The sequence below is a fragment of the Hippoglossus hippoglossus genome, chromosome 14 (assembly GCF_009819705.1).
Source record: "Hippoglossus hippoglossus isolate fHipHip1 chromosome 14, fHipHip1.pri, whole genome shotgun sequence".
NCBI classification, from domain to species: domain Eukaryota; kingdom Metazoa; phylum Chordata; class Actinopteri; order Pleuronectiformes; family Pleuronectidae; genus Hippoglossus; species Hippoglossus hippoglossus.
In genome coordinates this window covers 22,826,612-22,834,458 of record NC_047164.1, presented here as the reverse complement: position 1 = coordinate 22,834,458, position 7,847 = coordinate 22,826,612, and the positions used below count along the sequence as shown (strand labels likewise).

The 7,847-nt window shown below is 43.5% G+C and overlaps 1 long non-coding RNA gene across 1 annotated transcript; it reads right to left on the bottom strand.

Moving 5' to 3' along the window:
* Window positions 1–203: 203 nt before the first annotated feature.
* Window positions 204–7,617, bottom strand: LOC117774419. Its single transcript, XR_004616077.1, has 2 exons — window positions 7,478–7,617; window positions 204–342 (listed from the first exon to the last, which is right to left on the bottom strand). It is a non-coding gene; the product is annotated as an uncharacterized LOC117774419 (long non-coding RNA).
* Between the last annotated feature and the right edge of the window lie 230 nt (window positions 7,618–7,847).

The window sequence follows — 7,847 nt, the reverse complement described above, 5'->3', positions numbered from 1 at the left end:
CCACCTTGTTGATTGTCTGCTCCTCCCCGATTGTTTGCACCTGTTCCTCATCACCTAGTGTATTTAGTCTGTGTGTTCCTGTGTCGCGTTGCCAGTTCGTCTTTGTTTCCCCGTGTCTCAAGCGTCCCAGCGATTTCTATGATAATTAAGTTTCTAGTGATTCCGACCCCGGGCTGTGTAATCGACTCCGCTTTTGCTTGCTCCCTGTCGGTACCTCTGCCTGTTCAACAATTGTCTACCCGTGTACCGAACCTGGACTGGATCTTCACCGAACCCTGCTACTGCCTGACACTCATTGGAATTGTGTGTTTGTTATTGGACTGCCTCACCTGTGTACCGAACCTGGACTGGATCTCCTTCGACTTCTGCTGCTGCCCGATACTTAATCGAATAAAAGTTATTCTTTATCATCTCTGTCTCCGAGTCGAGCATTTGAGTCCAACACATCTCAGTACATTACAGTTCAGTGTTCAGGCTCCACGTCAAAACACTCTGTTTGTATCTGCACTCTGAAATCAAGGTTCCGAATTTAAAGGTAATAGCTACGACCACTGGGCAGAGGGTGTGCTTGCCACATGCACTCACACACAAACACACACACACTTGAAAGTGGCTCTAGTCAGCTGCTCTGGGCCTTACAAATTTAAGGGGGGGAGGGAGGGGGAGACAGGAACACTTGTGCGCCATCAGGTTTCAGCTCTGACTAGTTATAATGAAAACAATAAGAGCGTAAAGATGTTATTATTGATAGCAGCAACAATTCATATAATAATTAATTAATAATAAGCATTATTGTTAATAATAATAATAATAAAGTAATAATAATAGTTGTTGTTATCCTGCAGCTCTGGAGTCAGAGATACGAAGGGTTAGGGTTAGCGAAAGAGAGAGAGAGAAAGAGAGACTATGGGAGGGGGGAAAAAAACACATAGTTAGTGACATGGAGTAAAATAAATAAATGAATGTGGGGACATAGAAACAGAGAGAAGGGGAGAAGTGCTCAGTGCATGATGGGAGTTCCCCCAGCAGTCTAGACATATAGCAGCAAAACTAGGGGATGGTTCAGGACTCAACTGATCCAGCCCTAACTATAGGCTTTATTAAAAAAGAATGTTTTAAATTTAACCTTAAATGTAGAGATGGTGTCTGCCTCCCGAACCCAGAGTGGGAGCTGGTCCAACAGGAGAGGAACCTGGTAGCTGAAGGCTCTACCTCCCTTTCTACTCTTACAGATTCTAGGAACCACAAGAGAGCCTGTGTTTTGGGAGCGAAGTGATCTATTGGGACAATACGGTGCTATGAGCTCTGTAAGAGCCACCATGCAGCCGGCGTGTGTGTAAATAAATATTAATGTTGGTTTGATATGTTCTTAAATTATCCAGGTTTGTAGTTTTATATTTATACAGTTAAAATATATTTTGTGTAATGTGTCTGCTGTTTGCGGCTTGTTGTTTGCGACAGTTGAGGATGCGGTAATGCAGGTCATTGCACATGCGTGTTGTTGTTATTGACCGCATGAACATCGTGGTGAGTGCGAAGTCTGAGGAGTGGATCGAAATAAGTTTTTGGCCGTGATATCGTGACAACGTGAAATCGTGACATCGTGACAGGTTGAAAAGACAGCATCGCCAATTCGGTAAAGGATCGATATAAGGTGTGTCTGTAAATTGTGCTGGAACTGGAAAATAAACCCTTTTCAAGATTTACCTGCCTCCTGGAAGTGTGCCGACATTGGGTTTTCACAACAAGGCAAGGTATATATGTTGTACACGAGTCAGACTTAACAAACACTCCGCAGGCTTAATATAAGTGGCCTTTGGTAATGTGGAACGAAGTAAAACGGCCACGACAAGCTCTTTGATATATGAAGGGACTTGATTGTTAAGGGCTTCGTATGTGAGGAGCAGGATCTTGAATTCTATTCTGAATTTGACAGGGAGCCAATGCAGAGAAGCTAAGACAGGAGTATATGATCTCTCCCTCTAGTTCCTGTCAGCACTCATGCTGCAGCATTTTGTACCAGCTGGAGGCTTTTCACATACTTACTGGGTCATCCTGATAATAAAGAATTACACCAATCCAGTCTAGAGGTAACAAATGCATGGACTAGTTTCTCAGCATACTTCTGAGACGGGATGTTCCTAATTTTCATAACATTGCGCAGGTAGGAAGAAAGAAGAAAGCTGTCCTTGAGACTTGTTTCATATGTGGGTCAAATTACATGTCCTGGTCAAACATAACTCCAAGGTTCCTCACAGTGGAGCTAGGGGCCAAACTAACACCATCCAAGTTGACTATCTGGTCAGACAGTGTTTCTCTAACATGTTTAATTACTTAGTTTTGACTTAATATAAAAGTAAGAAGTTTTGGGTCATCCAGGCCTTGATGTTCTTGAGACATTCCTGAAGTTGAACTAAGTGATTAGATTCATCAGGCTTCATAGATATGTACAGCTGAGCGTCGTCTGCATAACAATGGAAGTGTATGTGTTGCTTTCTGATGATGTTGCCTAAAGGGAGCATATATAAGGTGAAGAGTATCGATCCAAGGACAGAACCTTGTGGAACTCCATGACTAACTTGTGTGTGCATGGAGGAGTCATTGTTAACATTAACAAATGGAAATCTATGTGATAAATACAATTTAAACCAGTCTAATGCCGTTAATTTAATCCCTACATGTTGTTTCAGTCTCTGTAACTTTTAATAGTGTTGTTTCTGTGCTGTGATGGATTCTAAATACTGACTGATCTAAATAATCACATTTTTCTCCTCTGATTTACTTTCTTCTTTTTCAGCATTTAGAGTTGGTTTTAATAAGGCTGCTGTTCTATTTACAAAGTTATCAACTAGTGTGGGAGGGAAGTTTTGATAACTTTCCTGTATTGTAATGACACATGGCTGTGAGGTTAGTGTCAAAGGAAGCAGTTCTTCAAATTTGTTCATAGTTTTATCAGATAAACACAGACTATAATAGAATTTCCTGTCATTGGCAACATCTACATGAATCTTGAAATCACCTACTACAATGACTTTATCTCTCCTAAAAACTAATTTAGATAGAAATTCTGAGAATTCAGATAATAATTCTGAGTAAAGGGTTGGCGGATGATATATGATAATGAACTGGTTTATGTGATTTCAGGCTTGGATGTATGAGGCTGATGATGAGATTTTCAAACAAGTTATAACTACCTTTAGGTCGAGGGTTGTTAGATAGGTCGGACTTAAAGATTACTGCAACTCCTCAACCTCTGCCTGTGCCTCGAGGAATATGAGTATTAATATGGGTGGGGGGCGTCACTTCATTTAAACCTACATAATCTCCATTTTGCAGCCAGGATTCAGTTAGACATTGTAAATTGATCAGATGGTCAGTAATCAGATCATTAATTAGTAGGGATTTTGGATTGAGTGACCTGATATTTAATAAACCCTTCTATTTTTTGGTACTGATATATCTGTTATATTAACTTGTATTAGGTTTGAATGTATAACTCCTCTCTTGTTTACATGGCTATAGTGTTACGCCTGGGCCACACTGGCTGCGGAATGGCTGCTGAATGGCTCTCTAATAATTTCTGCGTCCATGTTAACAGATCTATTTAGAATTTTGACTTATTCATTATTTTTTCCAATAAACCACTGCTTCAAATGAAGTAGCTCAGCTCATTCCAACACACACACACACACACACACACGACTTCATGCTATGAGATGTGAAAAGAGCTCATGGAACCAAAGCTCGGTTCTAATGAAGCAGACACCCCCCCCCCCCCGTGCTCCCCCTTCTCCCCCCCTCTTTCCTGCATGGTCCTCCTCACACACTGGCTGCTTTCACACCAAGAGGACAACCTCTGCGACTCATCTTCTTATTTTTTATTCTTTTTTAACAGTTGTGACAGAAAATGGTTACAGAAAACATTTCATGCAGACTTTTTTTTTTGTTTGGATGTGGTAAACTGGAGCTCCCAGAGTGAATCCACACCCCTTCAGTAGAAGACACGTATATGCGGGTCCTCATTTAAAGCAATAGCATTTCTACCGTTTAAAGAATCTGCTCAAAGAGGAGAAGAATCTGGACATTCTGCCGGGTTTTTTGGACATGTGGCTTTCCATAGAGGCAGCGATTCTTTTCTTGACCTCTGGTTCTTTTCGATAAATGGAAAGCAGCAGCGTTTCTGGACAGTCCCACATCTTACACAGGTCCTTGAACACAGCCTTGTGGAGGACATTGATTATATCTGGGGACATGTCTAAGTCAATGTCTTGGACTTCGGCCCATGTTTTTTCAAACAGGTATTGAGTGAGGTGTATTGATTCGTCACACAAGTTCACTTTGGACTTTGCATACACTCGAGTGACGAACTGGTCAATGACGAGATTGACATACATCTTTTTGCGGGGCTCTGCCCGTTCCGTTGCACTGTTGATCTCTGAGACCGGAGATCCTACGATGGGCTCAATCTCCATTAAAGCGGAGGTCACCCTCTTGGTGTAGTCACCGGCCTGTTTTGAGAACCACCAGTTCATCAATGGCAGGAAATTGATCACTCTCTCCTTTATGTCCGCGTACATCTTTTTGTGGGACTTAGGAACAGACACTTTCGTCACTTCAGCTGGACTCGCCACTAAAATGTCAGTTGTGATGTACGTATAGAGGACATCGGTAAGGACGGGGGCGTTTGCAGGTGAAACTCTGTCCTTGGTCTCTGTCAGAAGCAGAGACTCCACACTATCCATCAGAGACTTGACTGACTCACTGCTCGGGACTTGGGTCTCCTTACTGAACTTCTTCCTGACTTGTGTCCCCATCTTGAGCATTGATGCTGTCGCCAAAAACTTTGCAAAAAGCTTCTTGATCCTCTTCCCCACTTCTTTCCAAAACTTCTTGTGGCTCTTTGAGGATTTGGAGCCTCTACTCGAATCAGATGATCTGACACTCTCCTCTTCACTAATTATCTGATAGATTTCATCTGCAGCAGCTTTAAACTCCAGAGAAGATTCAGATATCAGCCCACTCAGGTCAGATTCTGACATTTCGTCCACAAGGGGCTCGATGATGTCGCTCACCTCCTTCCCGATGATTTCCTGGACGGCCTCACTTGTCCGATAGTCACTGCTGCGGACTGATGATTCTGAGGATGTTCGTCTGTCAGAGCGAGAACTGCGTGATGAAGAGTCAGTGCGTGAAGAGGTTGGTTTCCCCCTAGGGAACTCGTTTATCAGCTCAAATGTCTTTTGACTGCGTAGTTTCGGCTTGAACGAGCCCTCGATGTCGCCGGCAGATTTCTTCAACACTTTGCAAACACAATTGACCATTTTCTCAAGTTTGTAAGGTGTGGTCTGGTGACACTGTGGCAGTCTGGTGGAGCATCCGCTGGTGGAGCATCCGCTGGTGGAGCACTCAGACCGGTGGGAATTGACCCTCTCTGTCATCTCCTCTGCAACCAACTCAGTGAGTTGATCCAAACTCACAGTGAGTTGATCCAAACTCACAGACTTTTTTAAGCTGCCCGGTGCTAAACTCTGACGGAGAGCGTCTCCCAGACTGGACTGGATACTCTCCGCAGTAAAGGGAAAGTCGTTGTGTCCATGTGCTGTGATCAGGTCTGAGGACACAGACAAAGTCATGTTCAGAAGAAGTTCTGCCAACAGAAACCTTGTGACGTTGTCTGGTGTTTCTGATTTTAACAGTTCCCACTGCTCTGCAGTCAACTTGGTATAAAGATCCTCAATCTGCATGCGAATAGTTTCAACTGTCATGCTGGGAAGCTCCAATGCATTAGATGTATCCATGGTGAATGTCTGTATTGCAGTCTCCTCCATATCTGTGTTTAGGTCTATTTGATCCGTTTCTTTCCACTTAGCGCTGCTGACCAAGGTAGTACAAAACGCCCTTGATATGGAACATGAAGGGTATCTTCTTCCAACCATAAGTCATATAGACACATCAAAGACATGATAAAGAACCAAAGACAATTTTAAAGATCTCAAATAATGTTGAAGATCAAAGCCACAAACAGATTGTGACTCTAATAGAAAGCCCGGCCTCTTGTTCAAAGACATTGTTATTTTAAGGGCGTTTTCAGTCATGAATTGCCGAGGATGTCCGAGCCTCTTCTTCTCTGTTTGGTTTATTGGCGGGTAGCAACCAACGTCAAGGTGCATTACCGCCTTCCACTGTGTGTTGAACCCCCCCGCACAAAATATTTTATAGAAGAGTCAGTGGAGCAGTAATGCTTCACTTTAATAAGTGTGTTCGAGAACGAGAAAAGCTCAAGAGGAAAAGTGCAAAGCAGAGAGGAAGAACTAAGCTTGGAAATAGTAGTTACCTTTGGAATAGGGAGTATGTTCCATTAGCTGAGGGAGACAGGATTGGACAAACTGATTTAATATGAGCTAGATAACTCTGATATACACTCCAACACAGGAGGTTGTCACCCGCCACTCAACTGAACGAAGGAGAAGCTATCAAATATCAAGGGTAATAAGAGATACGCTACCGAATGGGGAAGAAGAGGAAGTAGGATATTGACACACACAGTAGAGGGCGGTAATGCACCTTGACGTTGGTTGTCACCTGCCAATAAACCGAATAATGAAGGAGAAGAAGACTTGGGACTGGACTTTCTCTGGTGATCGTAATTCACACGTGAAGAACGCAGCAGGAGGTCCTGGGCTCAAACTCTTAAATTCAAGGAAGCACAACAACGAGAAACAGAAAGTAAATCTCGACGAGTTGTGTTTCATGCTGTACTTTTCTTAAAATAAAAATTAAAAAACAGATCAGAGATCAGGAAGTGTGTGTGTTGTTGTGATGGACACATGTTTGAGTAGAGCAGAGAAGCTGCTGTTAAAACAAACCCACATCTTCATGAGTACTGGCAGAGAGGTCTGTGGATGGAAAGCTACTGTTGGTCCAGTGTGTGGAGTTGTTGCAGGGAGTTGGTGGGCGTGTCCGCCTCACTCTTTGTTGTTGTGGTTGTTGTGTATGTGAAAGTTCATGTTACGTCCAGTCCTGCTTACTAAGTTAAGTTGGCCTGATATTTATCGTTTATTCTTGTGTTCTGTGTTGTGATTGGTTACTCATCTCTCCTCTCGTTTCAGACTCCTCACTCCCTGCCTTGTGTGTGCTCCACCTTGTTGATTGTCTGCTCCTCCCCGATTGTTTGCACCTGTTCCTCATCACCTAGTGTATTTAGTCTGTGTGTTCCTGTGTCGCGTTGCTAGTTCGTCTTTGTTTCCCCCTGTCTCAAGCGTCCCAGCGATTTCCATGATTATTAAGTTTCTAGTGATTCCGACCCCGGCCTGTGTATCGACTCCGCTTTTGCTTCTTCCCTGTCGGTACCTCTGCCTGTTCAAACAATTGTCTACCCGTGTACCGAACCTGGACTGGATATTCACCGAACCCTGCTACTGCCTGACACTCATTGGAATTGTGTTTGTTATTGGACTGCCTCACCTGTGTACCAAACCTGGACTGGATCTCCTTCGACTTCTGCTGCTGCCCGACACTTATTGGAATATTGTGTTTGTTACTGGACTGCCACTCCGTGTACCGAAACCATTCAGTAAAAGTTATTCTTTATCATCTCTGTCGCCGAGTCGAGCATTTGAGTCCAACACATCTCAGTACATTACAGTACGAACTGGCCATAAAGATGGATTCAGCCGACTCCGATTCCGTGCGCGCTGCCCTGCAGGCACAAGGCAGATGACTTCATCAGACGGGGGAACAATTTAACGCGGTTCGCCTCGAGATGCAAGGGATGTCGGAACGACAGGAGAATGTTCACGGTCAGGTTACTTTTCTGACTAATCGGTTCCAACAGCTCATGGATCGTC